The following is a 14867-nucleotide window of genomic DNA, read 5'->3' as shown; positions in this document are numbered from 1 at the left end:
TTCAGCTCATTACTATGCAATTCTTTTGTCTTCTCAGGTGAGAATGGCCCATTATTCAGTGGTGATTCATGCCTCCACGCATACTGTGTTTCTTGGCAAAAAGTGTCTTACAAAAACTAAATCAATATATTGTTTTATATGAAGGAGTTGTCACGATCACGTCTGTTCCTGTCACATCCCGGACTACATTTCCCATGATCCTCCATTGCTCATCACCTGCACTCACTTCACAATCACTCCACACTAATCACCACACCCAGCTGCCACTCATTACCTGGACTATATAAGACTCTCACACACACCACCCATTTGCGAAGTCTTGATTACCCTATGTGTCAATTCCAAGCGTTATTCTGTTTTCCTGTCTGTTCCTGTCTTTGACCCTTGCCTTGTTATCCTGTTCCGTGATTGATATCTGCCTGCCTTTGACCATTGCCTGTATTTTGACCACGATTCTGCCTCTTCCTTGTGATTCCTGTTTGCTCCTGTCTGACCCTGCCTGTACGACCACTCTAACTTCAATAAAGCTGCAAATGGATCTTACCATGAGTCCCGTATCGTTACAGAAGACTTCGCCACACCGAGATCCAGCAGCTTTCGTGAGTGTTCCTGTCTCAGCTAATATGAGTCATTCTGTCCAGTTAATGTGTCTCCGTCAAGGAGACAGAACGATTGAGGATTATGTCGAGGATTTTATTGGACTGGCACATTTAACAACCTTTGACACAGTATGTCTCATGATATTCTTTCGTGGGGGACTTTCTGATCCGCTCAGTTCCCTCATGCCACTGCATGATCCTGATGGGACTCTAGAACAATATATAGATCTGGCATTACAACTGAGTGGCTCTAGCTTTACTGTGGGTGTCGCGGAGGAACGCGACACCTCGTCTCTTCATGTAATGGCTGCCACGCCAGACAACACCCACAAGATGGCTGCTACCACAACAACACCAAGTCAAGTCTCCGCTGATCTTCCAGAGCCAAGTCACCTCTCCGTTGATCTTCCAGAGCAACGTCACGCCTCCGCTGATCGCCCAGAGCAACGTCACGCCTCCGCTGATCGCCCAGAGCAACGTCACGCCTCCGCTGATCGCCCAGAGCAACGTCACACCTTCGCTGATCGCCCAGAGCAACGTCACGCCTTCGCTGATCGCCCAGAGCAACGTTATGTCGCCGCTGATCGCCCAGAGCAAAGTCACGTCGCCGCTGATCACCCAGAGTCACGTCACGTCTCTAGATCAGTCCGGGAGCGGAGAGGGTTGCGTTCCAGTGTGGCTGATCCTCCACTGACTATGGTCCGAGCAGCTGGCATCCCCAAGTCCTTGCCGGCCGCTTCGCTCTCAAGCCCGGTGGCCGCTTCGCTCTCAAGCCCGCCGGCCGCTTCGCTCTCAAGCCCGCCGGCCGCTTCGCACTCAAGCCCGCCGGCCGCTTTGCACTCAAGCCAACCGGTTGCAACGCTCTCAAGTACTCCGGTTGCAACGCTCTCAAGGCAGTATACCTGAGGGTGGGGAGCTTGTGGGTGGGCACTCTGCCTGGCCACTGCCGTCATTGGCCTTTGAACTATTATGGCCGTTTATGGACCCTAACCTGCCGTGGTTACCCAAACCGCCTGACCTACCGTGGTTACCCAAACCACCTGACCTACCGTGGTTACCCAGACCACCTGACCTGCTGTGGCTGCCCAAGCCACCTGACCCGCCTGACCTGCCGTGGTTGCTCAAGTCACCTGACCTGCCGAGGTTACCTAAGCCACCTGATCCCCCATGGCCTTCTGACACTCCGGACTCACCATGGCTGCCCGTGGCACCTGACCCGCCATGGCTGCCCGTAGCACCTGACCCGCCATGGTGGCCCGGGAACCTGCATTGGAGACTCCGTTCCTGTCCGCCACTAGAGCTCCAATGCACCCACCCCCCCTCCCTATTGGTGTCATCTACGCCGCGAGGACGCGCCTTCCGGGAGGGGGGCGTTATGTCACGATCACGTCTGTTCCTGTCACATCCCGGACTACATTTCCCATGATCCTCCATTGCTCATCACCTGCACTCACTTCACAATCACTCCACACTAATCACCACACCCAGCTGCCACTCATTACCTGGACTATATAAGACTCTCACACACACCACCCATTTGCGAAGTCTTGATTACCCTATGTGTCAATTCCAAGCGTTATTCTGTTTTCCTGTCTGTTCCTGTCTTTGACCCTTGCCTTGTTATCCTGTTCCGTGATTGATATCTGCCTGCCTTTGACCATTGCCTGTATTTTGACCACGATTCTGCCTCTTCCTTGTGATTCCTGTTTGCTCCTGTCTGACCCTGCCTGTACGACCACTCTAACTTCAATAAAGCTGCAAATGGATCTTACCATGAGTCCCGTATCGTTACAGGAGTAGGCAGCATAATTTTTACATAATTTTGAAGCAAAAACTCTAGTTTACAACCTCCAATACCCTAAAGTATTGTAAACACAGATTTACTATACTTTTTTTGGCCTTATTTCAGTGACTTAAGTTTTTTGTTTTTTCAATAACCACGCATAAATGTTATTCCTTCAAAAACACAAACATGTACATACATGTTCCTCACATATTATTGTAGCCTAGTTTGTGCTGAATACAGTGTAATGACACTTTTTCCATTAATATGTTTATGAACAACTGAAAAAAGCACAAATGTCAGGGCATGTCAAAACTTCTCCAGGCCCCAAAACAGCCTCAGACTCCAGAGGGTTAATTGTTCGACGGCGACGGGTTGGAGCAGTCACTTTGGTATCACAGATAATACATATCTCAAATAAAACAGGTAAATGATATATGATATAATGACTTCAATATTACAAATTGGCAAGCCATATGATAAAACCAAGTCTAAAATGTGACCACAAATACAGTCATGTGTTGTGAACACCAGTCAAGATGGCATTCCAGGGTCCAGTTCACGACAGGGCCCCTCTCTAACTGCTTGTGTGTAGGAAGATGTGCCACACCGTGATTGGATCTTTGGTAAATGAACATTAATAAATGTTCAGCAACATCAGATAAGATGTTGGGACAACTACCAGACACCTCTTCCAGAACAGGAAGGGGGACCTTCTGCACCCACCAAAACCAAGGAGAAGACTTCTCATTGGACGACACATTGACTCTAACCATTAAACTCATTCCTAAGATTTAGGCAAGGACTGCCATAAAAATTCCTTCAGGACCTCCTGGATGGAGCAGCAGAGACTGAAATAAAGAGAGACCACAGAGATCACAGAGATCTATCTAAATCCATTCATACCTATGTTTGGAGGCCTTAATTTGATCTAAACTGCATCACATCCACTCCATCTTCATGCAAAGCACAGTTTATGTTAATGGTTACTGACTGCTAAAACAACAGGTCATGGGACAGACCTGTTAACAAATAAACAGATGCATGGACGATGATTTAACCATTTCATATCGTGTTTGGTGTCAATCTCCTCCTCATCAGAAAGGGATAAATATGTCCCCCGGGTAGACACACCCTTGTTCTGCGTTTCCAGCTCGACGGGGAAGGAGACATTAACAGACACTCCATGTCCTGAGTTTCTGACCTGACGAGGAAAGAGACTACAAGACGGTTAAGGTGAAGCTTTCGCGAGCAAAACCTTTTACATTGCTTTCAGCTGCACTCTAGCTGCAAAAAGGGCCCCAGCATTGAGGGACTTCATCTGACCCTTACGGCTCCTACAGCAGCGCAGCCCAGTCCGCAAAGGACCTCTGCATCGGCAGACATTGCTTGTACCACACGGCTCCTCAGCGACGCAGCCAGCCTGCAAAGGAACCTGTGAAGATTCATCTGACCCAGCTGCCCAGTCCATCCTAAAGGACCCTCTTGGCGCAACCGAAGTTCAGCATTCTCCAGCCCAACGTGGCACGACTACTGGATCGCAACTCTGCGCCCTCCCACTGCACGCAGCCTGCATTATCAGTGGAAGACGTCTCCGCTACCGGACTGATCACCCGACTGTGTGGAACGTAAATATAAACTTACCAAACCTCTTTTCTAGAGACCTTGGCATTAGTTTTACATGCAGCATATGTTTTTCTAACCTGTTTAGATAACAGTTATTTGAGGTCAGTTTGTTACAAATAATAGGGATATTATTTGTTGAATGATAAATAAGCAATTATTTATCACCATTTTACCAGAGCCATTAGGTGGCTCCCATAAGCATTCCCATACGATTCTCTTCCATCCTACATTCAGTTCAACAGCATTGCATTTATCCATTCTGTGTTCACTTCATTTAGTTGTTTCTTTGATTTAATTCAGTATTCTCCTTTGATTATTATTTTACTATCTTTTAGAAGTGCATATTCATTATTTCATTATTAATCGTTGTGGTATTTACTCTTGCATGTTTATTGTTAATAAATTTCATTGATTTTATTATAACTGTGTCTTCCTTGTGTTGATGATCAAAGATTCTACTAGTTGACCAGACTCACAAATCCTTCAGATAAATCAGTTGACCGACTCCCTCCATTTTATATTAATTCTGAATTATTGAACAGCTCCTTTGGAGTGTTCTTAAATTGTTAAGATAGTATTCTTAACTGGTGCCCCGTATTACAAAAGGGGGAGGGGTCATCTGATACACTCATAACCACACCTTAAGTGACACATGATCAAAAATCACTACGTCACAGGTGAATGGAGTAAAAATCACTACACATGGACAAAATTGTTGGTACCCTTGATAAATGCAGTGGTGATCAGAATTATTGGCACCCTTGGTAAATATGATCAAAGATGACTCTAAAAATGAATCTGCAATGTTTATCCTTTTGATCTTTAATTCATAAAATTAGAAAAAAATCTAACCTTTCATTGAAGGAAAAGAATTGAAAGTGGGGGGGAAATCACATTATGAAATAAATGTTTTTCTCCAAAACACGTTGGCCACAATTATTGGCACCCCTAGAATTTTTTATGAGTAAAATATCTCTGAAGTATATTCCCATTAATATTTACCTTTTTTAGCACACCAGGGTGACTAGGAACATGAAATTGTCCAGCTATGACTTCTTGTTTCACAGGAGTTTAAATATGAGGAAACACAAAGGCCAAATTCCCTTAATCATCCATCACAATGAGTAAAACCAAAGAATATAGTTCTGATGTGCAGCAAAAGATTGTTGAGCTTCACAAAATAGAAAGTGGCTGTAAGAAAATAGCTAAAGAATTGAAAATCCCCATTTTGACCATCAGGGCAATAATTAAGAAGTTCCAATCAACTAAAGATGTTACGTCCTGGAAGAGGACGTGTGTCTAAATCGTCCTACTGCGCGGTGAGGAGGAAAGTTTGAGTGGCCAAAGACTCTCCAAGGATCACAGTTGGAGAATTGCAGAGATTAGTTGAGTTTTGAGTCTCAGAAAGCCTAAAAAAAAGATCAAACAGCACCTACATGCCCACAAGTTGTTCAGGAGGTTTTCAAGAAAAATCCTCTGCTCTCATCCAGAAACAATCTCCAGCATATTCAGTTGTCAGACAAGGCTGGAACTTCAAACGGAACCGGCTTCTACCGTCAGATTTACATTTACATTTACATTTAGTCATTTAGCAAACGCTTTTATCCAAAGCGACTTACAAATGAGAACAGTAGAATCAATCAAATCAACATGAGAACAACAGTATGTAAGTGCTGTGTGAAGTCACAGTTATGACAGTAAAGTGCTCGTAGCAAGGAATTTTTTTATTTTTTTAAATTAATACACAAATAGATGGAATGAAAATAGAAATCAAGGTAAGTGCTACTGGGTCAAGTGCTGACGAAAAAGATACGTCTTTAGCATTTTTTGAAAGTGGCTAAAGATTCAGCTGCTCGGATAGAGCGTGGCAGGTCATTCCACCAGCCAGTAACAGACCCGGAGAAGGTTCGTGAGAGTGATTTTGTGCCCCTTTGTGATGGCACCACAAGGCGCCGTTCACTTGCAGAACGCAAGCTTCTGGAGGGCGCATAAGTCTGAAGTAGTGAGTTAAGGTATAGCGGTGCAGAGCCAGTGGTCGTTCTGTAGGCAAACATCAGAGCCTTTAATTGGATGCGAGCAGCTACTGGCAGCCAATGCAGACTGATGAAGAGAGGAGTGACGTGCGCTCTCTTCGGCTCGTTGAAGACCAGTCTTGCTGCAGCATTCTGGATCAGTTGAAGAGGCTTGACAGTGCATGCTGGAAGGCCAGCCAAGAGAGCATTACAATAGTCCAGTCTGGATAGAACAGGAGCTTGGACAAGAATTTGTGTGGAATGCTCCGATAGGAAGGGTCTAATCTTCCTGATGTTGTACAAGGCAAATCTGCAGGACCGGGCCGTTGTAGCAACATGATCTGTGAAGCTTAAACAATCATCCATCACCACTCCAAGGTTCCTGGCTGTCCTGGAAGGAGTAATGGTTGATGACCCAAGTTGAATTGAAAGGTTATGATGAAATGTTGGGTTGGCACCGACCACAAGCAGTTCCGTTTTTGCAAGGTTGAGTTGAAGGTGGTGGTCCTTCATCCAGGCAGAAATGGCTGTCAGGCAGGCTGCAATACGACCAGCAACCGTCTGATCATCTGGTTGGAATGAGAGGTAGAGTTGTGTGTCATCAGCATAACAGTGATAGGAAAAACCATGATCCTGAATGACAGATCCTAGTGATGACATGTAGATGGAGAAGAGAAGTGGTCCAAACACTGAGCCCTGAGGTACCCCAGTAGCAAGATGATGTGACTTGGACACCTCACCTCTCCAAGATACCCTGAAGGACCTACCTGAGAGGTAAGACTTGAACCACTGGAGTGCGGTTCCCGAGATGCCCTTCGACATGAGTGTTGACAGGAGGATCTGGTGGTTAACGGTGTCAAAAGCAGCAGACAGATCCAGTAAGATGAGTACTGATGATTTTGAAGTCGCTCGTGCCAGTCTCAGGGCTTCGGTGACTGTGAGCAAGGCAGTCTCAGTTGAGTGGCCACACTTGAAACCAGATTGGTGGTCGTCAAGGAGGTTGTTCTGTGTGAGATAAGTAGACAGCTGGTTGAATACAACTCTCTCCAGTGTCTTAGCAATGAAAGGAAGAAGGGATACTGGTCTGTAGTTTTCTAAAAGTGCTGGATTCAGAGTGGGTTTTTTAAGCAGTGGGGTAATCCTACCCTGCTTAAAAGCTGTAGGAAATGTTCCAGTGTGAAGGGAAGAATTGATAATGTGAGTGAGTGCAGGTAGAATTGAGGAGGAGATGGCCTGAAGAAGAGGAGTGGGGATAGGGTATAGCGGACAGGTAGTAGGGTGATTGGAGAGGATGAGTTTTGAAACATCTGCCTCGGAGAGCATGGAGAAGGAGGAGAGGGTTTGTGTATTTTCCGTTAAGATGTTATTGTCAGTGTGTGGTGTGGAGAATTGGCCGCTGATGGATGTTATTTTCTGTGTGAAGAATGTGGCAAAGTCATCAGCTGTAAGAGCTGATGTGGGAGGGAGGGGAGGAGGGAGAAGAGAAGAAAAAGTTTTGAAAAGTGTGCTGGAATCAGTCGAATTGTTAATTTTAGAGTGATAGTATGTGATTTTAGCATTGGAGACATCAGTAGAGAAAGAAGAAAGGAATGACTGATATAAGCTAAGGTCAGTAGGATATTTAGATTTGTGCCACTTCCTCTCTGCAGCCCTGAGTCTAGACCAATGCTCACGGAGAACATCAGAGAGCCAGGGGGCAGAGGGGGTGGCGTGGGCTGGTCTGGTTAAAAGGGGGCAGAAGTTATCTAAGCAAGATGTTAGAGTGGTGCAAAGAGTATCAGTAGCATTGTTAGTGTCCAGTGATGAGAACTGGTTAGGGGGAGGAAGTGTGGATGAGACCAAAGAGGATAGTTGAGATGGTGAGAGCGTAAGTTTCGCCGAAAAGTAACATGTGGTGGAGTGTGTGTTGAGTTAGGGGTCAGGTTGAGATTAACCCTCTGGAGTCTGAGGCTGATTTGGGGCCTGGAGAAGTTTTGACATGCCCTGACATTTGTGCTTTTTTCAGTTGTTCATAAACACATTAATGGCAAAAGTGTCATTACACTGTATTCAGCACAAACTAGGCTACCATAATATGTGAGGAACATGTATGTACATGTTTGTGTTTTTGAAGGAATAACGTTTATGCGTGGTTATTGAAAAAATAAAAAACTTAAGTCACGGAAATAAGGCCAAAAAAATAATATTAAATCTGTGTTCACAAGACTTCTGGGTATTGGAGGTTGTAGACTAGAGTTTTTGCTTCAAAATTATGTAAAAATTATCCTTCCTACTTCTTCATATAAAACAACAGAGAGATTTAAATTTTCTAAAACATCTTTGGTCAAGAAACACAGTATGCGTGGAGGCGTGAATCATCATGAATAATGGGTGATTCTCACCTGAGAAGACAAAAGAATTGCATAAAGAGATCTAATGAGCTGCATAAATAATGAGCTCTTTCAGTCAGGTAAGCTGTGAAAAAACCCTCTGTGATCATGTCTCAAAGCTCATTATGGTGTAAATCAAACATACAGAAAAAACAGCAATACTGTGAAATATTATTACAATTTAAAATAATGGTATTCTATTATATTCTTTAAAATATAATGTATTTCTGTGATGCAAAGTGTCTGAACAATTATAAGTCTAATTTTTTTGTGATTAGTATTCATTAAGTTACAGTTCATTTTCCGAGAACTATCAGATTGGACTTTGTTCAGAGGGAGACGAGAGATCACGCATCATGTTAGTTTTCTTTATTTTGCAAAAAGCACAACATTTTGTTTTTACTCTGAGTGTACACAAATAAAAGAAGATATTCAACAGATTAAAATGGTGTATAACTCTTAATTGTATGTGCAACATTGACGGAGTATTTTGAGTAGTGGTGGGCATAGATTAATTTTTTTAATCTAGATTAATCTAGATTAATTTTGAAATTAATCTAGATTAATCTAGATTAAAATGGCTCATTTGAATTCTGCCGAAGACATTCAGAATATGTGAGATAGGCCTACCCAAATTGTCCCTGCGTCCCAATGTCCGTACTATCCATCCTAAATAGTATGTGAGATTAAAATAAGTGTGTCCCAAAGCATAGTATGTTGAAAAGAGTATGCCAAAAGTCCCCGGATGGTCTACTATTTCCAGTAGATTTTCGAAGTGTGGATCCGTGCACACTATAGAGGCTAATATTGCCCACAACCCATTGCGCTTTGGACGAGGATTCAGTTCAGAACTACAAACACGAGTAAAAAGTGTTAACAACTACAAAACATGGCGAATATGCACGATCGACGCTGAGAGGTTTGAGTGACTAATAATCAGTTCAAACTGATAGAAAATATTTATTTAATGTTATATGTGTTATTTTTCATCTGCAAATACCAATGTGGACTTTTATAAAGATCTGATTGGCCATTAACTTTTATATGCATTAATATGAGGAGAGTTCTCTACATGAAAGACTCGCGACTGCAGATCAACGTGCTGTATTTCTCTCCGATACGGTAGGAAATTAGCTAAATGAAATATGGAGGATGTAAGATGATTGACAGGGCAGTTTACGGTGACAGGATGCGACAGAGAGCAAAGACGCATTTGTATGACGTGATAGTATGTCCCAAAGCTTGTCTACTCTTTTGCTACACAATCAAGTACTTTTTGTTCACAGAAAGAGTACATACTTTTGACTAAAAGTAATCCGCCATTTTGTCCGACAAAGCAGATAGGAATTAGAGTTAAACTTGAAAAAATTTGTATATTGACATCTTTCCGCGTTTGAAACAACATTGATTCTCATGTTCATTCATGTTTATTTGATGCTATAAATGGACTGGTAGTAAGAGATGATCGGTTTACGAGCCTCTTGAGCTGAGGCGCTACAGCAATCTGTCACGACCATGGTCACGACACATTAAAGAGCAACAAAACGGTTTTTATTGTTTGAATTTCTTAAAAAAAACTACACAGTTTTAAAGCTGGGACTTTGTTAAATATCATAAGTAACCTGCTCTGTCTTATCTGTCAACGTGTTGTCAGTCAGTGTCCTCTTTGCTCCATGATGCATTAATCACTGTGTGTGGCATGACAGCGCCACGGCTTGTCGGACAAAGCAACAGTAACTAAGGGGGGCGGGTCTTTGCGAAGGGTCAGTTCGGCTAGGAATACATCTGCGCTAAAATATCAAGGTGAAAGTCATCATAACTTGCGTAGAATAGACCCAGCTCCCAACCCCACTTTCAGAATAGATTAACGGCGATATTTTTTTTATCGCCCGATAAGAGTCTCACGTTAACGCAGCACGTTAACGCCGTTAACGGCCCACCACTAATTTTGAGTCTCTTTCACACTGGTAAGAAAAAAACCGCGGTGGTATCGCCGGTGATACCTTAGACCTCAGAGTGTTAAAAGTGATGAGAAAGTGGTCTGAGGTGTGTAGTGGAGTAACCAGTGCATTGTCGGTGGAGCCACAGCGTGTGTAGATGAGGTCCAATTGGTTACCTAATTTGTGGGTAGCTGAGGTGGCCACTCGCTTGAGATCGAATGAGGCAAGCAGAGTGTGGAAGTCAGCAGCCTGAGGTTTGTCTAGATCAGGGGTGGGGAATGTTGATCCTGGAGGGCCATAGTCCTGCAGAGTTTAGCTCAAACCCTAATTAAAAACACCTGAAGCTAATCAAGATCTTCAGGATTACAAAGTTACAGGCAGGTGAGTGTTTTTTTCAGGGTTGGAGCTAAACTCTGCAGGACAATGGCCCTCCAGGATCAACGTTCCCCACCCCTGGTCTAGATGGATGTTGAAATCTCCAAGTACTAGAAGAGGAGTACCATCCTCAGGGAAGGATGAGAGTAACACATCCAACTCCTCCAAGAAGTTACCTAGCTGACCTGGGGGACGATAAACAACTACAACATGGATTTTAGCAGGGTAGGTGATGGTAATTGCATGCGATTCAAATGAGCCATTGTCACAGAGAGATGGTAAAGGATTGAACTTCCATTCACTGGACATAAGCAGACCAGTACCACCACCCCTCCCAATCTGGCGTGAGGTGTGAGAGAAAGTGAAATTAGAGGAGAGGGCTGGTGGTGTAGCAGTGTCCTCTGGTTTGATCCATGTCTCAGTCAGAGCCATAAGATGGAGATCTGAATAAGTAGCAATAGCATTACTGAAGTCTGCTTTGTTTACAGCAGATTGACAATTCCAGAGCCCAACAGAAATAGAAAATAATGTACTAGATGACATGGGTAAACTACGCAGGTTGTTATGGTTACACTGCCTCCAACGTGTAGCACGTGATTTACGAGTGTTAGTAATAGTGGTAATTTGAAAGCACATATCTAAAACAGATCAAAAGACAGACAAGAACACACTGTATAAAGAGGAAAGGAAAAAGAAAAGTGCAATACTCAAGTGCCTTGCCGGTGTCGTTGCTCGGTGGTGTAGTGATTTTTACTTTGTCCATCAAAGGACACAAAGTAAAATAGGGATTGGTACTCACGTCACCGCTGACGTTGTGATTTTAGGATCACACGTCTCTTAAGGTGTGGTTATGAGTACATCAGATGACCACTTCCCCTTTTTCCTAGTTCAGGGCACTATTCAAGGTCTTTTACCTTGGCAGTATGAGAACACTCCTGACAGGGGCTTTCATTCATTTAGAATTAATGTAAAGTGGTCAGCTGATTTATCTGAAAGATTGGTGATATTGCTAACTTGTAGAACCTCTTCTGTATTATCAGCACAAGGAAGACACAAGTGTAATAAAATAAATTTAATTAACAAAAAGATAAACAAGAATAACTAACACAACTACTAAATGAATACTATGAATGATAAAGGAATAAAGTGCATAAGATACATAGAATACAAGTGATTAAGTTGGGTGTGGCTATGGAAGAGTTACGTTATCTTATGGAAAGATAAACTGTTTCTCTGAAAATAATAAGGTGGAGAACCTTATTATGCACCAAACAAATAAATGAGAGATTATTTGTTATTAACTAACAACAGCTATATTACATCTAATGGGAATAAGGAAATTATATACTGATAATATACAACAATGCCAAGGTCTCTGGAAAGAGGTTTGGTTAAGTGATATTTACGTTCCACTTGGTTGAGTTCGATGACGGTGACGTCTTCCACTGGTTGTGCTGGGTGACAATGCAGTGGGGAGAGGAGCCAGAATCTGTTTCAACAGTCTTGAACACGAAGCTCTGTGGGATGCTGATCTCCTGGAGCACCAAAGGGTCCTAAAATCTGGAACACGCAGATGAGGCCCTGGTGTAGGTGCAGAAGGTCCTTAACAATCTGGAACACGCAGACGAAGGTACCTTGAAGTGAAGGTTTGCTCTCCTGAGCTTAACCTTGTTGCAGATGTCGTTACTGTCTCGCTGGACGGAAACTCTGGACGTAGTGTTTGTTGATGTCTCTTTCCTCACAAGCTAGAGGCTCAGAACGTGGTCATCTCTGCTGCTGCCTCACAAGCTGTAGGCTCAGATCATGGGATCTGTTGTTGTCTCTTCTGGATGGACCAGAGGCTCAGAATGGTATATCTGTTATGTCTTCTCCCTTCGCAGGGCAGACTCAGAACGATGTATCTGTTGTGACTCTTCGGTCTTCAACGAGGAGGGCTTCACACAAGGGCTGCCGCGGTAGACTTACACAGTTATACCAACTTGTTACAATGCTAGTTAGTTCAGCAGGCCACGCCTTGCTGACTCAGAGTGAAACGAGAACAAATGCGATTTGCAACGCTACCACAGTAAACACACTTCCTAGCAACTACACAGCACTAAAATCAAACTAGAAACAACACAAAACACTTACAGCACTTACCCCATGGCCACGGTTAAATATACTGCTGGATCTTGTTGTGGGCCTATTTTTCTGCTGGAGGTCCTGGACATCTTGTTCAGATACATGGTATCATGGATTTTATCAAATACCAACAGATAAAAATCAAAACCTGACCACTTCTGCTAGAAATCTTATAATGGGCTGTGGTTGGATCTTCCATTAGGACAATGATTCAAAACAAACATCAAAACCAGCACAAAAATGTGTCACTGAGCACAAAATGAAGCTTCTGCCATGGCCATCCCAGTCCCCTGACCTGAACCCTAAAGAAAATGAGTGGAGTGAACTGAAGAGAAGAAGTACCAACATGGAGCTGGAATCTGAAGGATCAGGAGAGATTCTGCATGAAGGAATGGTCTCTGATCTCTTGTCAGGTGTTCTCCAAACTCATCAGGCATAATAGATGAAGACTCAGAGCTGTTATCTTGGCAAAAGGAGGTTGCAAAAAAGAATCGAATAAAAGGGTGCCAATAATTGTGGCCAATGTGTTTTGGAGAAAAAAACATTTATTTCATAATGTGATTTTCCCCCCACTTTCAATTCTTTTCCTTCAATGAAAGGTTAGTTTTTTGCTAATTTTATGAATTAAAGATCAAAAGGATAAACAATGCAGATTTATTTTTAGAGTCATCTTTGATTATATTTATCAAGTGTACCAACAATTTTGGCCATGACTGTATGTGTGGGACTAGCCACAAGCTGAGTTAAATTAAAAGACTCCACCAGATTAAGAAAGGCTTTAGCCAAGGGTTTGACAGGACAGCACACATGGATATTAAAATCCCCAACAATTAAGACCCGATCATATTTTGTCATAATTCCAGCCAAAAAAATCAGAAAACTCCTCAATAAAGTCTTTGTTATATTTGGGTGGGCGATAGACAACAGCGCACAACACCGGATAACTCAAACTTAGTTAAAAAAACTGAGTTCGAAGCTGGAATAGGAGTAAACTGACAGACGACAACAGTTTAAGTGTTCTTTAAAAATAGCTGCTACTCCACCTCCTCGACCCATAAGCCATGGAGAATTAAAATAAGTACAATTCAGAGGTACAACTTCTGAAAACACACTTGACTCACCAACACTAATCCACGTCTCCGTCACACACAACATGTCCAGGTCCTTGGAAGTGAAAAAGTAATTCAAAATAAAAGTCTTGTTGGCTAGTGATCTAGCATTCACCAAGGAAAACCTCACTGGGGTTGAGTCTTTCAGCACGATCAAAGGGTCAGAGGAGCGAAACGTACACACCACCTCTTCTAAGACGAGGAGGCCGATAAATGTTGGCCGAAGGCTCCTTATCCACACCAGTAACAGGTACCAGCCACTTATACGCAGGATCCCAAGAGTCAGATGTCAAGTTCGGATAAAATCCAGTGAGGATCAGCCTTTGGAAACAAGGCCATCAAAGTCCTAACTCTCACTAGTAGACCACCACGTTTACCACGGCGTCTAAGTTGCTTCTTCCTCCCGGGAGAGCATAGGGTCCAACAAAGATAGTCAGGTAATCCACACATGAGTGGAGGAGGGGGCGAGTTGTTCTTTCCACCCTGATTAACATTATAGATCGCTGTATTTTCAACAGCTGATCTAATGTTAAGTAGTGTTTGGCAATCATACACCAATAGAGAGTCTGCAGTATTTAAAACAGTCAATAAAAACACGACAAACATCCATACAACCAGGAGCAGGAGACGGCGGGCCACATAAACTGGCACCATCTTGAAAGTCGATAGCAACTGGAAGTATGTGTCCTTGAGATCTATAGTGACAAACCAATCCTCGGATTTGATTTGAGTCACGATTTGACTTATCGTCAGCATCTTGAACTTTCGTACTGCTCTATTTAGATGGCATAGATCTAAAATAGGACGCAATCCCCCATCCATTTTTGGAACCAAGAAATACCGGCTGTAAAACCCTGACTCCCTGTCGGCAACCGGAACCCTCTCTATAGCCTCTTTTGCAAATAAAGTTTTTATTTCTTGCTCCAACACCAG

At 43.1% G+C, this 14867-nt stretch overlaps 1 protein-coding gene across 2 annotated transcripts in view; it reads right to left on the bottom strand.

Annotated features, from left to right (window-relative positions):
• The window catches only part of LOC137036418 (zinc-binding protein A33-like), a 53483-nt gene that overhangs the window by 31199 nt on the left and 7417 nt on the right, over positions 1 to 14867 (bottom strand). The gene's annotated exons all lie outside the window — the stretch shown is intronic.

The sequence above is a fragment of the Chanodichthys erythropterus genome, chromosome 14 (assembly GCF_024489055.1).
Source record: "Chanodichthys erythropterus isolate Z2021 chromosome 14, ASM2448905v1, whole genome shotgun sequence".
In the NCBI taxonomy this organism is placed as follows: domain Eukaryota; kingdom Metazoa; phylum Chordata; class Actinopteri; order Cypriniformes; family Xenocyprididae; genus Chanodichthys; species Chanodichthys erythropterus.
The sequence above is the reverse complement of the archived record's forward strand: the minus strand, read 5'-3'. Positions and strand labels throughout refer to the sequence as shown.